Raw genomic sequence first — 21,904 nt, 5'->3', positions numbered from 1 at the left:
TCTCCTCTCTTGTGGATACCTTCCCAAAAATTTTAAATGGTTAAAATAACATTGTCTTAAAAAAAGAAGTGAAACTTTTCAAAATTCAATTTTAGTCAATTCATTTATATTTCTACTTAAGAGAGTCCATGCTTATTGTTATCCTATGAAAACCCATATCCAAACTAGTTGCAACCCACGCATTAAAGTAGACACCTATATTTAACAAACCACCCTTTATTATTATTTTTTTAAAAAATAAAATAAAAAATTAAAAGAGTAAAATTGAGATTTTTTAAATTTAGCATTTATTTAAACAGTGAGTGTAATTATTTTTTTCTTAAATGAAAATTAAAAAAGTAAAATATGATATCTTTCAAATTTATTTAAATACATTTCTCTTAAGTTAAGTTTGAGTGCAATCATCCTTAATTTAAAATCAAGAATTTAATGTGAATTTAATTTAATTATTTTTTTAAAAAACTATTTAAAATAAAAAATTTAATTATTTTTAATTTAAAAAAAAATAAATATTTATATAATTTTATAAAAATTTATTTAAATTTTTTTATTATAAAATGAAGCATACCAAAGAGTATAAAATTTTTAAAGAGACTGAACCCTAATGCTCTACCATACCATAAAATTCATACAGATCTATACCATAAAATTCATACAGATCTGATATCTAGCTAGCTATTGTATAAATACATAACATTGAAATATTAGATTATTAATTTAATTTTATTAAATTAAATCATAAATTTGCACACAATGCATATACTTATTGATTTATTAAATATATGCTACCATAAAAGTTAATAATTACAATTAATAATCAATAAATCTATAATCTATCATTATTTTATATATTTGCATTAATTTTAATCGCATTGCAATATGTAAGAGTTTTTATTGTTGAACTCAAAACGTATAATTAAAAAAAAAAAAAAAACAATATGTGTCGTCAACGCACAGAACAATTCCTAATTCCAAAACTCATTAAATTTTATTATCATTCAAATCAAATTCATTATTTGGCATGTGGCCTAATAATCTTTTCCAAGAAAACACAGAGAGAGAAGAAATCTCAACTTGATCCTTCCAATAGATTTGCAGTTTGGTGCATTAGGGAAAAAAAGGGCTAAATGCCAAACCTTGAGCCAGCCTCACCCACAATACACATGATTAAAAATTTGAAACACAGTACACAAACAAAACCCTGTGACCTAATTTGTCTGAAGTTTCAATTCTTCTCTAATGTGATTCCACTTTTTGAACAACCTAACAAGATTAGGTCACATGACTACAGAGAGAGAGAGAGAGAGAGAGAGTTCTACACCAATGCTTCCCAATCAAAGGAAGAATTTACAATTACAATTATAAATAAGAACCCATTAAGATTTACCATTCTTTATTTAGATATTCACTTTTATTCGTTCATTGTCTGGTGAATTTTCTCTTGCTTTTTAGGTACTCCCTCCAGGGTAAACACAACCATTGTAACCTACAAGAAAACAAATCAATATAAAATTCAGACCAGCAGCCAAAAACAAAAATAAACAGGAAATGCTAATATGTAGAGTAAGTATGCAGTTAATTCAATTTATTTTAATTATTAAAATATTAATCGAACCAAAATTTAAAGAAAATTGAATCTAACTAAAATTGAAATATTTGATAGGTTATAACCAAATTAACTGAAATAAAATAATTTTTTTTATAATCAAATTTTATTTTGGGTGTTGGTGGGGTCATTAACCCTATAAAACTGTCATAAAAATCAAAAGCTAATAAGCTTTTGCATTAGTATTAATGGATTTAGTTCATTTGGTACTGCAGTTGTGTGAGATCTCGAGTTCAAATAAGCCAGAGTTGCTATTAGTTATTCCCAAAATTATCCATTCCTAACCAGCAAGATGTGCACATATGTAGTCCCTAAAGTTATATGGCCACTGTTTCATTGTAAGAGTTGCATAAACCAAGAAGAGAGCTGAAGTTAAAGAAAGATTACTGGGATTTTGTGATGTGAGTGCGGCAGTCTGCGAGAAATCGCAATTCCATGGATTCTTCTCAGAGTTCTGGTAGTATAAGTTCATGGCATAAGCAGCATGACAAGCTAGAGTATTTGGCTCAAAACATGCACCTCCTGGTTGAATTGGGCTGCAATCTATGCCTTGACCACATGCATAGTCAAGACTTGCCTGCAATTGAGCATCAGAAACACCAGACTTGGGCATGCACCAGTCTGCTCCTTTTGGTTTAACTGATGGAGTTGTTGGTGTTTTGGGGTTTGATGGAGATGGACTCTGAGGATGAACCAACAAAAATTAATCCTCAAATTTCAAAGAATGACTATTAGGACAACATAACTTTAAGAAAACTTCCACTGAGGCTTCTGGTTGCAGACATGAAAATATTCTCTTACCAGGCTGCTCTTTGAGAGACCAACATCATATGTCATGGAAAGATCAGGTTTGAAAAGGCCAAATGCTCTTTCAGAGGCAGGCCCAGGCTTCAAATCCTCATCATAAAGTGCAAAAAATTATGTATCTACAGATTTTCCAGGCATTAATGGGGTGCCAACCAATGATCTAAGGTGAGCTATCAAATTGCCATTATAGGCTCTTGCATTCTCAATACTTGGTCCAACCTCGTTACTGTCGCCATGGTAAGGCCATCCTGTCTCAGCAACCAATATCTCAATATCATTGAATCCCATTGCATTCAAGGCAGACCGAATAGCATCCACCTGCAAATCATTTTCCAAGACATCCTTAACTAAATGAAATCCATCCTAAGGATTGGACTAATTGCAGCACTCTAAAATACTATGTGAGCTAATATATACCTATGTTACTCGGACTCAGGTAAAGTGTCAAAAATAGGTATATACCCCTATGTCTAATTTATCAATTTTATAAATTGAAAATACAGAAATATGTATTTAAATTTAGACTATTCGGATACATTATATTATAAAAAAATAAAATAGAATAAACAATATAAAATTAAGTAAGAATAATTAGTCTAAATAAATCATCAAAACGCAATTAGATATCTTTGTCTTGAAAGAAAAGAGTGCTCTTTTCATGTTTAGAGATCTCTGTCATTTGGGAGTCCGATTGCATAAATGTGTCAGATACATATTTCATATTGTGTTCCATGCTATATCGTGTCCACATGAATACGATATGACAAAATGAAGAGAAGAAGGATTAGAGATACAAACTAATTTTGTACAAGCTTTTACCAAGATTGTTTCTTAGCAGTATGGGATCGTTGAGGTCCCTGAACTTAACCTTTTTCCCCACTCTGCAATCCATTGTTCAGCTTCAATAATGATTCAAATAGTGGAAGGACTTGATTTAAAAGGTTAACATAGAAGTGGCCAGCTTGTCATGGTGCACAACAAGTCACATCAAAGTGAAATTTAGTGTTAACAAATCACTATCCTTTCATGAAAAAAGCAAGAGAGGGATTAGTTTCAAATGCTTTTCATAACCTTTCTTAGCAGATGCGTGTACTCTTAACGGTAGAATTGAAAAACTATGATTGACACAACAGTTTTAAGCCAAGTGGAGCAACTACTTTTTCTAATTTCACATCAGCACAGAAAAATTTTCAAGTAAACCCCGTGAAGCTTTCACAGTATATATAGGGAAAACTATTGAGATAACCAGAACTTTAAGCCAGGTATATTTTTCTTCACTCAATGGAAGCCCATCAGCCGAATAATAACTGTGGGCTACGCAGCAAGAGACAATCCTCTACTTCTCACCTCAATGGAACACAAGATATTAACATTTTTCCAACTTACCAATTTGGTAAGTTGATGGACATTTTAAAATATCTAAAAATCTTCCATTTCTTAAAAAAATTTGCCCTCAAATACACCTATTACTATAAAAATTCCATAATTTATCTTCAAAAATTTTTCCGTTATATTATCATTAATAATGCATTTGTGGGGTCATCACTACATGAGAGACTAGCGGACTCATCAAGATATAAATTTTAATTTCCGAGTCTAATTTGGAAAGTTTGAAGCAAAGGCTAGAGTAAAGTGACAATTGGCAAGATGTCATCGGCCGATCAAAAGTAGCTATCTAGAAGAAACTTAACCTAACGCCTGTTCCCCTAAGAAAACTGTAAATGCTCTTTTGGGAAAAGTTGAAACGCGAGCGCAGAGAATCTAATCCCCCAGAAAAGTCCCACGTCAGCATCGTCCACTCTTGCCTACACCTGATTCGAACTCATACCTTAAGCAAACCAAAATCCAGCTTAGCAATTTTTTACACGTGTTGTATATATTCCGTCAATTATGTAAAATTTACTATAATTTTAATTTATTTATTAATCAAATATATATACAAATAAGTGTGTAAAAATTTCTTAAATCATTTATGTCAACTATAAGCCTGTCCCAAAGTTCTCTTGTCCATTTGGGCCGCGGACCAGGCCCAGCCCATCAAAACCTATTACTGTCCGCTCCTTTCTTAAAAAAAAAAGAAAAAAAAAAAAAAAGAGAAAATATATATTCTGGAAGAATTGAATTAAAACAATTAATTGACTATTGACCTCACCTGAGCGTCAAACATGTTCATGTACAGAATCCCATTGCCCGAGTCGACTCGTCCCGAGTTGGGTTGAAACAGGCAAAAAGCCAGGGTCTCTGGTCTGGGGTCACTCTGGTAAGCGAAAAACGGGTACGGGTTGATGGCGAGAGGTGAGCCGTTGTCTCTCTGGAACTGGAGTAACCCTCTCATCGTATCTTGGTAAGACGGGTTGAACAGCCCCGAAGACGGTGGGTCAGACTGAGACAAGACGGCCATGGAATGGACGGTGGACACTTTGATCTTGCCATCGAGTGAGGCGGCTTTAAGTGCGTTTTCCATATTTTGCATTGCAGGTAATAGCTGAGAGATCAGATTTTGGTCTCCAGATAAGAGTACCTGTTAAGTCAGTTCACCGGAAAATCATATTTTATTTCTCGAATTTTTCGTGTCAAACCAATTTTGCTCGAATTTTTTTAGCAGTATTGTAATGAAAATTGTGAAAAATTCTAGGTATCTTATAAGAAGTTGAAGGTGAAGATGTGGAGTGACCTCGTTACCAATGGTGACGAGAATGATTTTGCTAGCTGGGTAGTAAGGCAAGATATTCGCGTTGATCCATTGAGTGGCTGAGTTGGGATCGGAAGCCAAAGGAGGGATATCACCATTTGCAGCACCGATGACGATCCCAATCCCAGTATTGGCAAGAGCCTTGAGAACAGCTGGATCGGCACCGTAGAGCCTCACTTTCTGTATTGACGTGGATTGAAGAAGCTTAGCGGTGGCCGTCGGTGGCGGAAGGTTATCGGCAAGTGAACCATAGTTAATTCCAATAAATGACTGCGACCCTGCAAGAAAAAAAAAAAGAAATAAAATAATCAAATTGCCGAAAGAAGGAAGCAAAAGTCGTCGTTTCCCAGCGGAAGCATTGAATACATGGTGGCTTAGAATCAGTGAAACTTGACAAATACAGAAAGATTTCCAAAGAAAAGACTTGGGAAGTATAGAATTCTCACATCAAGAAAAAGAAAAAGATAGAATTGGAACTTACAGGCTATGAAGAAGAAAGCTTGGAGGAGGAGGAGAAAGAGAAAGACAAGGCTTGAAAACTCCATGTATGAGTATGTTGAATTAATGGAGGAAATGGTTTTTGAAGTTGGGATGGTGGAAATTAAGGTTTAAAGGGCAAAAAGAAGCAGGGAAGTGGAACTGTGGAAGGGGATATGAGCTGAGGAGAGAGAGACAAGTGTGGTAGTGTAAATAGCTTGTCATCCAATGGACATAGCTTAGAGCCTTGAGAGGACCTTTAAATAAGTGTACTGTTAAGCCTTGAGAGGACCTTTAAATAAGTGTACTGTAACAGTAATTGATTATGCATACTGTGTGTATCTTTAATTAAAAAAAAAAAAATTTCACATGTTTTTATATGTAATTTATCAAATAATTTTTTTTTAAAAAATTTACAGATTAATTTCTAAATTTTATCACTAATAATAATTTAATTTTTTTATTTTAAAATTAAATTATTTAATCACTTAATTTTTCAATTTATCTTATATTTTACTGTTTATTTTAAAATTAAATTATTATATAATTTCTATTTTTTTAAAAATAAAAATTAAAAATTCAAGAAATAAAATTTGAAATCTTTCAAATTTATTTAAATATATTACTATTAGACTAAGTCTGATACATTTACAATCAGACTAAGTTTATGAATGTAATTATATAGTTTTTATATATTGTGATTATTAACAATTTTATCATTAATTTTATAATTATTTATAATTTCATTTATTAATTTTTTTTTCATCTCCAAAAGAAGATATATAAAAAAAATGGGAGAGATAAAAATATAAATATGAGGATAAAATTAGAATAAATTTTAAAATTGAAAAATATAATTATAAATATTATAATATTTAAGTATTAAATAATAAATAATCATAAATGAATAGAATAATATTTTCCTTTTATAATTTTTATTCGTTTTATTTTTCACGTATATTAAAAAATATAAATTTTTTATTCATTTTTAATTATATTTATTTTAAATATATTAAAGTTTATTAAATATTAAAAAATATTTTAAAAGGTTATTTAAAAATAAAATAAAATAAAACAGTATTATAATAATCTAAAAAAAATGAAAGTTAACAATACTTTTAAAACAATTAAAAGAATATGAATAAAAATTATAAAATCGAGGAAGTATAAAAATGTATGAGGAAAAAAATATGATAGATTAAATAATATAATTTTTAAAATATAAAAATTAAATTATTATTTATAACAAAACTCAAGAATTAAATAATAAATATTTGCTAAATATTTTGGTGGGGAAGAGAAAGAAATGGATATTTTAAAGGTGTTGCCGCAGAGTCATTAGGAGGATAAATTATACAATGAATTGTGTGATTCTATATTGGCCTTTAATATAAAATGACAATTAAAGTAAAATAAATGGCTAATTAATTAATTTTAATAAAATCCAGTATTAGATACGTTATCATTTTATGGGAATCATTTCATATACACGTGCTTATTCTTAATTACATTGTAATTTCATGCAAATCACAGTTATGCTGTTTTTCTAATGTTTAACACTTTTGTTTATGTCTAAATATCCACATCTTTCCTATGTCTTTAAATTCTCTCACAGTACAGAGTAGGTAGCAGCATAAGATATCGTTTTCAACGATAAAAGTTTGGTCCTCGCGAAAGTGCGAGTAAATTTCACCAATGCTAACTACATCCAGTGGCAAAAAAAATTCCAATTATTTAGGTAAGCTTCCGAGCAATGAGAGGAGTCCGGGTGCATAAGTCCATATGCCAATTCTAGCTATTCTCTTTAGATGAAAGGGGTCAAGGTCTTCTCATGAGTCTTCGCATTACATAAATTCTCTGCAATTGCCAACAGCAGCTTAATGTACTTGAATTCAACGATTGGAAACAAACTTCTACTGTCCCTCTCCAAAAAATAATAATAATAAATACTTTTTCTAAAAGAAACATATTTTTAACATTTAAGCTCTTTTATTTTACAGAAAATATTATTTTAAATAAAATATATTTTTAAAAAGTATTTTTTATATTTTCTGATATTTAAAGCGCTAATAAAATTAATCAGAGGAAAAAAAATAAAAAAATTTATTGTCAAATAAAAATTAATATATTTTTAAGGTAGGGATGGCTAATTTAATCCATCTGAATCTTATTATCATGGTTTTAGATACTATTTTGGAATAGCTCCCGTGATGGATTTTGAAAAACAATTTCGTTTTATTTTTTATTTTTTAATATTTTTATTTATAGAATTAACTTATTCAAAATAAATTATTAACTATTGTAAAATATGATAAATTAATACACGCACCTATCTATAGAAAAGAAAACTCGAATACCATAACATTTAATTTTTTATTAATTGTCACATCATTCTACCAGATATGATTTAACATATTTTCGTTATATTTGTAATTATAGAATTACCGATTAATTAGTTGATAGGATCTTTCATTAATTAATCAGTATCAATTAAATTTTTAAAAAATATTATAATTAATTTTATTTTTTTACAGTATAAAAAATAAAAATCACAAAAATAAAATATATAATTTTTATATAATTATTATTAAAATTTAAAAAATTTTTATATATACTCTATTTTTCAGTTTACTGACTTGAACGTCGAAATAATCGCTATAAACGCTAATCAACTCATAACGCTAATCAACTCATATCCTTTTTTTTATATGATTAATCAATCATAGGATAGCTCTATTTCGATCGTATTAAAAATATCTTAAATAATTATTTTACCTTTATAATATATATAAATATATGTATAATTGTTTTTAATAAAAATATTAATATATTATTATTATTATTATTATTTGGGTAAGCTTCCAAGCAATGAGAGGAGTCCGGTGCATAAGTCCATATGCTAATTATGAAAGGGGTCAAGTTCTTCTCGTGAGTCTTCGCGTTACATAAATTATCTGCAATTGCCAACAGCAGCTTAATGCACGTTAAATTCAACGATTGGAAACAAACTTCTACCGTCCCTTTCCAAAAGAAAATAATAATAAATACTTTTTCTAAAAAAAACATATTTTTAACATTTAAGCTCGTTTATTTTACAGAAAATATTATTTTAATAAAATATATTTTTAAAAAATATTTTTATATTTTTCTGATATTTAAAGCGCTAATAAAATTAATCAGAGGAAAAAAAATAAAAAAATTTGATAAATCTTTTCTCTTCCTGCTCCATGATAGATCTGACTTTCTTCTTAGTCCATCATATGGGTCCATCAAATGGGTCTTTCAATATTATGTTTGATGAAAAGACCTGCAAAATAAGGAAAAACGGTCAGGAGTCTACCGGGGATGCCCCCGGTGGAGACCCTCCGACGCCCAAGTCAGATTTATGAGATAATATTTCATGGATAGGCCCGAATTTTCAGAGAAAATATGGAGGCCCTCCAGAAGAAGAAGAAGAAGAAGAAGAAAAGAGAGCTTACCTTTTTTCCTGCCCCCCCCACATCTATAGTGCTACCTGTTTGTGTCCTTCAGGCCCGTACGTACGGACGTGTCAGGCCCTTCTCCCCGCAGGCGGCCATTTAATTCACCCTGGCACACATGCGAACAGGGTTGGTGAGTGATTGGGCTTGTGCTCGTATCTGATCCGGATTGCCCTGGGTCGCTGGCCCAGGCTCGTGAAGTCGAGCCGTCTTTCGAGCATATGATCTGATGGGCTTTGGACCTGTGACTTTCTTTTGGATCCGACCTTATTCCTGGGCTAGGAAAGATCTGGAGGTTATCAATTGCCCCTTTACCTCCTCAGCAGTTATTCCATGACTGGTGAGGGGGTAAATACTTAGGCTCCATTAATGACCGTGCAGCTCGAGAACAGCTCTTGTCAAAACGTCCTTTATTTGCCTTATTTCTTTTTCTCTTTACTTTGGTGTTTAAATGTATGGCGATCTGGAGATGGGTTCTTGATAATGAATGATATTTCACCTCGGCCTGTGCATCATCATTATTTTCTACTCAGACTGTCTTCTGGCTTTGTCAATTTTACTTACTTGATGGACCAGGTTGGCTCTACTGGGACTTTGCTAGTCGAACTGACCCGGGCTAAGAGCTCGGAGTCTGGTTAAGCTTCTGACTTGCGAGTTTTTCTTATTCCCATGAGGGCATTTCTGTTTTTGACTCACGATCTCGTCATTGTTGTGAGCTCGAATACATAATACCTAGAGAAATGTCTTATTTGTATGAGTGCCCCACTTTAGATGATTTTAAATCTTGTTCTTGTTACGAGCTCAGACGCCTTGTCTCTCTTGAGATAACCTTTTGGCAGTTAGTGAGGTTTGAGTTGTGTGCTCCACTGGGATAGAGAGCTCGTTCTTTTGTCGTGTTCCTCTTCCTGGGTTATTCTTGCTAAATGTTTGTTTATTGCAAATTAATCCGAGTTGTGAGCACGGTCCTTTGCCTTCGTTTATCCTTTTATGTGTTCCTGCATTTGTGGGCCTTTTCATGGAGGGAGCTCGATTCTTTTGTATCCTAATGAGTCAGGGCTTTCTACTGCCCCATTCGGTCGTTCAGAATGGTTTATTTGGCTTTTTACGTTGCTCCTGTCTCCTTGATTCTTTATCTGAGCATTTGACTCTCGTGTATGTATCGGTTAGTTGGGTTTTTTGCCCCCGAGTGTTCTCTAGGCTATCTACCCTCAAGCGTTTTGCGGGCTCTTTGCTGCTTAGACCTCTCTCTAGGCTAGTTGAGCTGGTTTAGTGCTAGCGGTCAATTTTCAAGGTCGGTGCCTCTTATGATTGCCCCTGATTCTTTGTTTGGTTCTGTACTTTGGTATGTATTTTGCTTAGGATTCGCCTCGCCTTAATTCGGTCTGTCTATTGGATTTACCAGTACCGGGCTCATTTTCTTGAGATCGGCATGGTGCTTTGGCGCTTTGGCGCCTTGGCGCCGTGAGCGTTGCATCGACCTTTAGCAGGTCGCATTGTTACACGATACAGGCGTTGGGGCGACTTAGTTTAATTTCGTTATTGTAATACCCGGCTCGAGTCCGGCCTCGGAATTCCTGTCGTCTGGTGGAAGCTCGGGTGTCGGAACCCTCGAGAAGGGTAAGACATATGTTTTCAGGTGTGTTTTAAAGAGTTTTGCATGTTTTTACGTGTGAAAGGAAATGAGTTTTGAAAGAAAAGCAATAAGGGAGAAATGCAAAGGTTCGGCCGCCGAAGGTCACTTTCGGCCGCCGAACATTGCATGGTTTCGGATTCACGTTCGGCTGCCGAAGGTGGTCTGGCCAGCCACCTATTTAAGGGCCAAAGGTCGGTGGAAGGAGGATATTTCTCCTCCACTTGCAGCCAAAGGTGAACCAAAACCTTCTCAAGTTGACTTTCATGTTTTCCATGTTTTTCACCAAATCCTTCAAAGTTTTTAAGAGTTTTGTTGTTGTTTGGAAGATTTGAGCAAAATAACCAAGGTTTGAAGCTTGGAGCTTTGAGAGAGGATTTCTCCATATCTCCACGTTAGGATCCTTCATCCTCAAGTTCCTTAAGAGGTCAGTGAAGATCCTGAGCTTCTTTGATGATTTTTGAAGGTTTTATGAAGGTTGTGTGGGTAGTATGCATGTTTAGGTTTAGGTGAGGTTTTTGGTGATCTTTGGTGTTCAAGCATGTTTGAGTGTTATGTGCTATGTTTGTTTGGGGTTTTAGGTTAGTTTTAGACCCCTTTGTGCATCTCTATGTGTATATGCTAGTTGGGAGTAGTTGAGATGCATGTTGGGTACGGTTTGGGTAAGTTTTGCATGAAATAGAGCAGGGTTCTGCCCAACGGGCAAAACCAGGTTCGGCCGCCGAAGGAAGGTTCGGCCTCCGAACCCCTTGTGGAGGCAGTTTCGGCTGCCAAAGCTTGCCCCCGAAACTTGGGACTTTCGTCTCTGGAGGCAAGGTTCGGCCGCCGAAAGTGCCGCCGAAGGTTGAGTTTCGTCTCTGGACGAGACTTTCGGCTGCCGAAGGTGCCGCCGAACATGTATGAGTTTCGTCTCTGGAGAGGGGTTTCGGCCGCCGAACCTGCCGCCGAAAGTGCCCTGTCCAGCTTTCTTTTGCATGTTTTATGTGATTGTTTGGGGAGTTTGTAGAGGGTTTTTGGGGAGTTTCTTAGAAATGTTCTTGAGTGAGTTTGGTCCCTCATTTGAGTCCACCTGTGTAGGTACGGACCAGAGGAATCAGGGAGGTCAGCAGTGAGTCCAGTTTCAGAACCTGCAGAGTCAGTTCAGAGTCAACCCGAGGTGAGTGGAACGGAACTTAATGTTTGAATATGAGAAATGAATATTTTATCATGCTTCATGCATCATGAATATGCTATAGGGTGAGTGCATTAGTGGACACGAATATGCTGCATTGCATTTATCCTTGTACTTGGCATTGCTCCTTGTACATTGTTTCTATGCCTGTATGGACATAGTATGGATTCAATAGCCCTCGAAGAAAAGACCTGGAACAGCCCTACGGGGACCAGGCACAAAGACCTGGAACAGCCCTAAGGGGACCAGGCACATGGTACTTCGGTACCCCAGATGAGATGCAGTCCTAAAAGCTCCTTTGTGGGCTGGACCCAGATAGAGGGAGTGTTGATCCGTCCATACTGAGATGGTGTGATTATGTGTGATGTGATACCATTCATGAGAGCATGTTTTCTCACCTGTTCTTTATTACTGTTCTACTCACTGGGCTATAGTAGCTCATCCCTCTCCCCTAACTCCAGTTGTGCAGGTTCCGAGTCAGAGGAAGTCAGCAGGGTACAGGAAGAGTATATAGTTTGTAATAGCTAGTGTGGACATGTATATGTAAAGAGCTAATGTACAATGTAAAGACTTGTGTTTGACTTAGAAGTGTTGTACTCCCTTGTTGTAGACACATGATCAGTTTATGTATGTTTCTTTTCTTGTTCATCTTGATGAGAAAACCAGGCTTCATATGATGAGTATATCCGCCTTGAGTGGGGATACAATAGCCGAGATATAGTGCATGCACAGGTTAAGCCATGGAGAAAAGAAAAGTTGAAATGTTTTAACAGAAAATGTATGATCATGTATGGGATTTCACAGGTACACAGACAGTATAGCAGGCTTACTACGGGTCCCGGCGACCTTAAGTCGATCTGGATCCTAGTGCCGGTAGCAGTTCGGTTTCCGGGCTGTTACAGTTATATACTGGTTACTTTGCGAGATCGGGGTCTTATTAGCCTGTAATCCGAGCTCTTTCGAGAGGTTGGATTCAAATTCTTTTATTTCTATTCCAGCACCCTCTTGAGGTTAGCATGGCACTTTGGCGCTTTTGGCTGTTGTGCGAGATCAAAGTCTCTTTACCTTATGACTCGAGCTCCTTTGGGAGGTCGGAGTTTAGCTTTTCATTTATGGTCCCGTACCCCAATCTTTTATGTGAGGTCGGAACTATGTTCTTATAAGTTGTTTTTGCGTGTTATCATTGTATACCGCTGTTTGCTGTGAGCATGTGATACCAGAAGATCTTTGGGGATCCCGGTCTTTGTTGCTCCGGGAGTGTAATACCCGGCTAGACTCCGGTATCGGAATTCCTACCGTCCGGTGGAATCTCGGATGTCGGAAAACTCTAGAAGGGTAAAACCATGTTTTCATAAAATGCTTTAATGTATTTTATGGTTTTAAGCAAGAAAGGAATTGAGTTTTGAATGAAAAAGACCAAGGAGGCATTTCCAGGTTCGGCCGCCGAACATTGGATGGTTTAGGGGGGCAATTTAGGCTTCCGAAAGTTTCAAAGGTTCGGCCGCCGAACTTGCATGATTTTTGGAGGCACTTTAGGCTGCCGAAAGGTGGTCTGGCAGTCCCTATATAAGAGCTCCATGGCCGAAACGGGCGAGTTTTCTCCCCATTTTCGGCCACGGTGAGTTCTTGCTCTCCCATGGTTCGTTTTTGATGTTTTTCCTCCGATCTTTCACGTTTTAACAAGCTTTATATTGATTTGAAGATATTTGAGCAAAAGAACAAGTTTTGAAGCTTGGAGACTAAAGAGTTGGTTTCTCCTCATCTCCGAGCTAGGGATCGTCTTTCCTCTCGTTCTTCAAGAGGTAAGAGTAGATCCATAGTTCATTACATGTTTTAAGCAAGTTTTATGAAGTTTCTTGGGGTAGAAATGCATGTGTAGGTTTATGATGAGTTTTTGGTTAAATGTGTGTTTATGAACAATGTATGTTGAATATGCATGTTTGATGTGTTTTGTTTGGGGTTTAAGTTAGTTTGAGACCCCTATGTGCTTGTTGGCTTGTGTTTGCATGTTGTAGACTAGGAAAATGCATGTGTGTTTGAGTTGGGAGGCATTTGTGCATGTTGGAGCTGAGTTTTTGCCTTTTGGGAAGAACTCAGGTTCGACAGCCGAAGGCTCTTTCGGCCGCCGAACCTTCCTGTGGTAGCATGTATCGGCTGTCGAACCCTGCCCCCGAAAGAGGACTTTCGCCTCTGGAAGGGAGTTTCGGCCGCCGAAGGTGCCGCTGAACATGCATGAGTTTCGTCTCTGGAGGGAACCTTCGGCCGTCGAAAGTGCCGCCGAAGGTGCATGACTTTCGGCTCTGGAGGGCCTTTCGGCCGCCGAACCTGCCGCCGAAAGTGCCCTGTTCAGCCCTCCTTTGCATGATTTCTATGATTGTTTTAAGGTATTTTTGGGGGTTTTTGGGGAGTATTTTAGAGTCATGTTCATGGATGTTTGGTCCCTCATTTGAGTCCACCTGTGTAGGTTCGGACCCGAGGAACCGAGGACCTCAGCAGTGAGATAGCTGCTCCAGAGTCATTAGAGCTTCAGCCAGAGGTGAGTGGAATAACTCATTACGTTTCAAAGCAAATAAATAAACTTTGAGCATGATACATGCATCACGTATGCCATGACATATACTAGGTTGTTTGCATTAGAGTTCACGAATATGTTGCATTGCATTATTTGATGTTGATGTGGGTGGATGTTGAATGATCCTTTAGTCCTCGTATGATATGATATGATGATGATATGGTATGGAAGACCAGTGAGGCCCATTCTACGCCCCTGGCACTATAGTAAGAGAAAGACCAGTGAGGCCCATTCTACGCCCCTGGCACAGTTGGAATGTTATGATATGTTATGCTATGGTAAGAGAAAGACCAGTGAGGCCCATTCTATGCCCCTGGCACGATTGGACTATGTTGAGGACTATTGGTGACAAGTCCATCCTTGATGTGATTTGTTTGTGATGTGTTGCATTTCATGAAAGCATGAAATATAAATTGAATATGTTATTATTCTGCTCACTGGGCTTTATAGCTCACTCCTCTCCCTTAACCCCCAGGTTTGCAGGTACAGGGTAGACCAGGAGGTCAGCAGGAGTAGAGTTATGTTATTGTAATAGCTAGATGTGGACATGAATATGATGTAATGTAAAAGTATAGTATAGAAATGTAATGTATTGATGCTTATGGAAGTTTAGAGTTGTGTTTGACCATAATATGAATGTTAATCCCTTTCTAGTACATGATCTTAGATGTTAATGATGATTATTGTAAACCAAGCTTAATGTATGTTATGTTACCCCATTGGAGTATATGATGAGGACTCTAGTGAGAGGTTTTATGTTATGTTTGTGCATGCACAGGTTAAGCTTGGTGAATGAATGAAAGAATGAATAAAAGAATGAATGAAAGGATGAATGAATGAGTGAATGAATGACCAAATGAGAAAGTTTTAAAATTTTTATGTAATTGTTGATCATGTATGGGATTAAACAAGTTTATAAGATAAATGTTTGGCTTGCTACGGGTCCCGGCGGCCTTAAGCCGATCTGGATCCTAGCGCTGGTAGCGGTTCGATTTTTGGGTCGTTACAAAGAGATCTTGGGGATCTCGCCGGCCGTTTTTTGCTCCGGGAGATCTTTGAGATCTTCGCCGGCCGTTTTTGCTCCGGGAGATCTTTGGGATCCCGGTCTTGTATCCGGGAGATCTTGGGGATCTCGGTCTTGTGCTTGCCTGAGGTCTTTGAGCGAGATTCAGGATTTTTCTGCAAAATAAAAGCTTGCACAGAGCGTATATAACGAGGATGCTCGTTGTTAATTCAATAATATTCATCAATAATATGTCGCACATGTCACTTAGTTTCATATTTCGGATGAATGTAAATATTAGCTCTAATTAACAATATTAGCTCATACAATTTAGAGATTCAATAATATTTTGCATGTGTAAATTCCTTTTAAATATTCTAATTTTTAATTTTTAATTTATAAAACAATATGCTTGAACACATAAAATTTTGTAAATTTAATTTTAAGTATTATGTAAACTTTATAATTTTACTGTCAATAATAACTGTAAAATGATAAGTAAAATGAAATTGTGATAAGAAGCTCTCAACTTTGAAGTTTATCTGGTTGTGATGATGAATAATAATTAATTGTTTACAGCAGGAGTGGATTGGGTGCAAGCTACTTTTAACAAATTATTTATAATGGCATCGTTGTAATATTTGTAGGGAATTTGGATACTTACCTCCGTCAAGAGCCACGTCGACCACCTATGAGTGGATCATGTGGACGCGTGGCTTTCTCCACTCTCATCAAACTCCGTCTTGAAAAATTTACAATTTTGATGTTTGGCCGACCTGCTATTGTCCGAGCTCCCCACTTGTGATTTTCTGCTTGCAGCCTTCCAGCTCCATTAAGAGCCACGTCGACCCCTGAGCATTAAATAATTTACGCTTATCCTCCACCCGTTTCACCATTACACAGGATGTGGATTCCAGTAGTCCGTTCCCTTCATCGTTCTGGGATTTGCCAGAGAATCATCAACTTCATTACTGGGCTTGTTTTTCCTGGCTTCCAGCGGATCACTGACCATACAGCTTCTATTCATGATCCTTTGGTGGATGGTGTGGGATCTGTGGTTCAACACCAGCATCCCAAAAGCCTTTCATAGCCCAGAGATGCTGAAATTAGGATACATTTCAAGCAATCTGATGAAGAAGGTTTGGAGCGGTGGACTCCTGTGGACAAGCTTGATTCTTCGGTCCATAGCGAGGAAGATTACCAAGTCCAATTCAACAAAGGCCATAACATTTCCAGCTCTTCATCTGCAATGCCCTCTGACAAGGTTTCAGGGAAGAGAAGTAAACTCACCAAGTCTCCTAGGGAGAAAGAGGTCCAGCTCCCCATAGTTGATGTGCATGGTAGCTCCCCTCATCAAGGGACGAAGAAAGCTAATCAGCCAACCCAACAACAAAAGAAAAGAGAGAAAGTGCCCAATTTGACGAGCTTGGCTCAAGGAAGAAGCCCGCAGAATGATTCTGTAGTTGGAGTATATGTTGCCGACCTCGATTAATTGGGACTTGCTCTGGTTGAGCTCGTGCACCAGTCGACCTAACTTGCTCCGTTGGTCCATCGAGGTCGTCATGCTTGATTCCTTTTGCCGATCTTCCGAAAGTGACTGGCCTGACCTCTTTCACCGACCTCCTGAAGGGAACTCGCCGGAGCTCTTCCATCAATCTTTAGCCGGAGCTCTTCCACCAACTTGCCAAAGGCGGCTAGGTCGGTTCTTCTACTGAATTATCAAGAAGGGCCTGACCGAGCTATTCCATCGACATTTATCTCGAGATCTTCCATCGATCCGTCAGTGATTGGCTGTCTATCTCAACCTTGCCGACTCACTTTTCCAGTCCGACCTCATCTATTTTTTATTTTTTTTTATTTTTTTTATTTTTTTTTGTTAAGAAAAAATTAAAATTTTATACTCATAGACAAACATTTCGATTTGAAGTTTCACCTCGTCAGATCTCAAAGAAAAAGTTAGTAGTAATAAAATTCAATAAATATTAAAACAAACTATCTGAAATACTATTAAAATATATTTTTTTAACACAATGAACCTTTCTTTTCAGCTGGGTTATTCGCTCAAAACTTTCATACCTTATGTGGATCTCAATGGGTGGATCTGGAAACTTTAGAGATAGTAAAATCTCTTTCGTTTCCCACAGACGGCGCCATTTGATAAATCTTTTCTCCTCCTGCTCCATGATAGATCTGACTTTCTTCTTGGTCCATCATATGGATTCATCAAATGGGTCTCTCAATGTTCTGTTTGATGAAAGGACCTGCAAAATAAGAAAAAACGGTCAGGGGTCTACCGGGAATGCCCCCGGTGGAGACCCTCCGACGCCCAAGTCAGGTTTATGAGATAATATTTCATGGATAGGCCCGAGTTTTCAAAGAAAATATGGAGGCCCTCCAGAAGAAGAAGAAGAAGAAGAAGAAAAGAGAGTTTGCCTTTTTTCCTGCCCCCCCCATCTATAGTGCTACCTGTTTGTGTCCTTCAGACCCGTACGTACGGACGTGTCAGGCCCTTCTCCACGCAGACGGTCATTTAATTCACCCTGGCACGCATGCGAACAGGGTTGGTGAGTGATTGGGCTTACTCCCCTATTGGTCTTGTGCTCGTATCTGATCCGGATTGCCCTGGATCGCTGGCCCAGGCTCGTGAAGTCGAGCCTTCTTTCGAGCATATGATCTTATGGGCTTTGGATCTGTGGCCTTCCTTTGGATCCAACCTTATTCCTGGGCTAGGAAAGATCTGGAGGTTATCAAAATTTATAGTTAAAAAAAAAATAATATATTTTTCAATATTTTTATTTATAAAATTAATTTATTCAAGATAAATTATTAAGTATTATCGTACAATAGAGTCACTTAATAAAGATATGATAAATTAATACATGGTCCTATCTATGGAAAAAAAGACTCGAACACCATAACATTTTGTTCTTTATCAATACTCGCCTTCTGCAGAGATTGAGTCTTCACATTATTCTACCATTAGCAGATATGATTTAACAGATTTTCGTTATATCTGTAATTACAGAATTATCGATTAATTAGCCGATAGAATCTTTCATTAATTACTCAACACCAATTGGATTTTCAAAAAATATTATAATTAATTTTATTTTCTTAAGGTATAAAAAGTAAAGATCACATAAATAAAATATGTAATTTTTATATAACTACTCTTAAATTTTAAGTAACTTTTTATATGTGTTCTATTTTTCAGTTTATTGATTTGAACGTCAAAATGATCGCTATAGACTCTAGTAAACTCATATTCTCTTTTTTATATGATTAACTAAACATATGACAGCTCTATTTTAATGGTATCAAAAATATTTTAAATAACTATTTTCATTTTATAATATATATACATATATATATATATATAATTGTTTTTAATAAAAAATTAATATATTATTATTATTATTATTATTTGGGTAAGCTTCCAAGCAATGAGAGGAGTCCGGGTGCATAAGTCCATATGCTAATTATGAAAGGGGTCAAGGTCTTCTCATGAGTCTTCACGTTACATAAATTCTCTGCAATTGCCAACAGCAGCTTAATGCACGTTAAATTCAACGATTGGAAACAAACTTCTACCGTCCCTTTCCAAAAAACAAATACGGTTAGCAGATAGGATTGGAAACAAACTTCGTTTGAAAAGGTCTGAGTATTCACATTATTTTATTAAAAGGTCGTGTCTTCACATTATTTTATTATTATTTTATTATTAGCAGACTCGATTTAACATATTTTTATTATATATACAATCATGAATTAGTCACATTAATAGTATAAAAATTAAGAACTACAAACACAAAAAAACATAATTTTTTTATAATTATTATTAAATTTTAGTTAATTATTTATAATTCTTTCATTTTTTAATTTATTAATTTGAGCGTTGAAATGACCGACACAGATATCAACCATATCATATTTTCTTTCTTATATAATTAACTAATTATAAAATAATTTTATTTCAACTATATCAAGAATATTTTAAATAATTATTTCCACTTTATAATATATATAAATATATGTATAATTATTTTTAATAAAAATATTAATGTAGTATTATTATTATAAATTTTAGGCCTCATACTAGTTTTTTCTAAATTAAAAGTGAGGCTCGTGTATTGAATAAATACACAGTATTATCGTTGCACTATATAGGTAATTTTTACAATAAATTATTAATAATTAGATAAATATATAAATATATAATCTATAAATGGATGACTGAATTAAAAAAAAAAAAGTAAATAACTAGTATTTTTTTTAAATAAAAAGATAAATTAATTCTATACAAATGTGGATCCTCTATTTATTTGTTGTATTATGTAATTCTAGTACATGGTACAACAGTAATACTTTATAATTTTCCTTGCTCACTTGTACCATGCGACTCATTTAGCACATTTATAACTTTATTTTTGATGTCGGAGTCCGTGTTAAGACTCAACTCGTTTTGGTTTAGGAACAAAAGCAAACAGTATTGAAGGGGAAAATTTTCATTATATAATTTTATTTAAGTTATATATTCATTTAAATAAAAAAAGAAATTAATTAAATTAAATATAAACATTTTTATATTTTATGATTATTTTTGTTATTATTATAAAAAATTATATATTGATTATTATGTGAGTTAGTTATTTAATTTTTAAAATTTGAGTATTTGATCCATATATAATTTTTTTATTAAATTGAATTTTATATTTTAAATATTATATATATATTTGGAGTAGAAATATTTATATTATTTTTATAGTCATATCCCATTTATTTTCTGTAAATTTAATATACTAATTAAACGGCATTCAAATTATATTTTTCAGAAAATAACTTTCCTAGAATTTACTTTCCAGTAAATTAATTTCTCTAAAACTAAACCATTTTGACCAAACGAAATCCTACATTTTTTGTGGCTGGGGAGGAGGGGATTAGAAATTAAGAAGGCGAACATTACTATTTAATTTTTATAATTTAATGAAATTAATTATTTTATCATTTTATTTTTTAAAAATAAACTAAATAATTTTCACTTTTTCATATCGTTAACTGTTTTTTTTTTAAAAAGGTAATAGTAAAAAATAAATATCTACTTTTAATTTTATTATAATTAAAAATTTAACATTTTAAAATTATTTTAATTATATTTAACCGTTAAAAAATTATTAAAATTATTGCATCAATGTCATATTACCATGCTAATCTAATAAAATTTAAAATTAATTATTAAAAAATCCTTGAACTGTAATTTTATCCTATACATGTATTTTTTTCAATTACATTTTATTTTTTTAATATCCGACCAAATACACTACCATTATTTATATAGTTAAAAATTTATAAAATTATTAAAATTATTTTTTTTACTATTAAATATATTTAAAAATTATTATTATTATTCAATTTTATTTTAATTTTTATCAATAATTTTATAATAATAATAATTTATTTTGATTTTATTTTAACTAAAATTATTATCAATCAATTTTTTTAAAATTTGTTTAATATGCTTACTATTTAGTATTACTTTTAAAATTACTATTAAGAAAATAATCTTATTAAATATATTAATTATAAAATATTAAAAAATAATTTAAAATAATATTTAACATCATTTGATTTGAAAATATTAAAAATAATAAAATAATTTTTTAGGATATTTCTTAAAATTATTCTTTTAAATATAATACTACCCATCACTTTTTTTAAAATTATACTAATATTTTTAGTAAATTTTAAAACAAAATTAATAAAATAAATAATTTAAAAAAATGTATACTTTTAATTTTATTATAATTCTACTCTAAACTTTTAAATTATTATTAATTTTACTTTAAAATTTATTGACGTGACATTAATGTGGCGAATCACGTGTTAATTTTTTTGATTTTTAACGACACAAATAACGATAGAGTATAATTGGAGTAATTTTAAAAGGTTAAATTTTAATTAATAAAAAAATATAAAGTGTAATTGCAAAAATTTTTTATCATTGACTTTTTTTTAAATTACAATGATTAAATATTTATATTTTAAAATTATATATATTAATTAGAAATAAGGATATTTTAGTTATTTTATATATATTAATGATTAAACAGATGAAAGAATTAACTAGTTAAAGATTTAAAAATGCAAAAATGATTTAGTATGTTTTAAAAAAATAAAGCAAGTTTTATTAACATAAAAAACTAAATAATAAAATTCTCAAACAAAAACTCCAATCCCCATTCGTCTATTCCCTAATTTTCTCTATCTCACGTTCACTTACATTAAGAAGTTCCCAATTCTCATTTAGCAAATACTCGAGCTCAATTAATGTCCTTTTCAATTTTGCCCTTCAAGGCTTTAAGATTCTCCATTTTCTTTGAATAAAAAATACTCAAACTACTATTAACTATTGATATTAGCAAGAAGTATATCATAAAGATAGGGAGGAGGAGAAGATCCATTCTTTTAAG

The 21,904-nt window shown here is 33.9% G+C and overlaps 1 pseudogene; it reads right to left on the bottom strand.

The window, feature by feature from the left end:
- Positions 1-1,058: 1,058 nt before the first annotated feature.
- Positions 1,059-5,826, bottom strand: LOC110601970 (annotated as a pseudogene).
- Positions 5,827-21,904: the final 16,078 nt, after the last annotated feature.

This window comes from Manihot esculenta, chromosome 15 (genome assembly GCF_001659605.2).
Source record: "Manihot esculenta cultivar AM560-2 chromosome 15, M.esculenta_v8, whole genome shotgun sequence".
NCBI lineage: Eukaryota > Viridiplantae > Streptophyta > Magnoliopsida > Malpighiales > Euphorbiaceae > Manihot > Manihot esculenta.
This window is presented reverse-complemented; position numbering and strand designations above follow the sequence as displayed.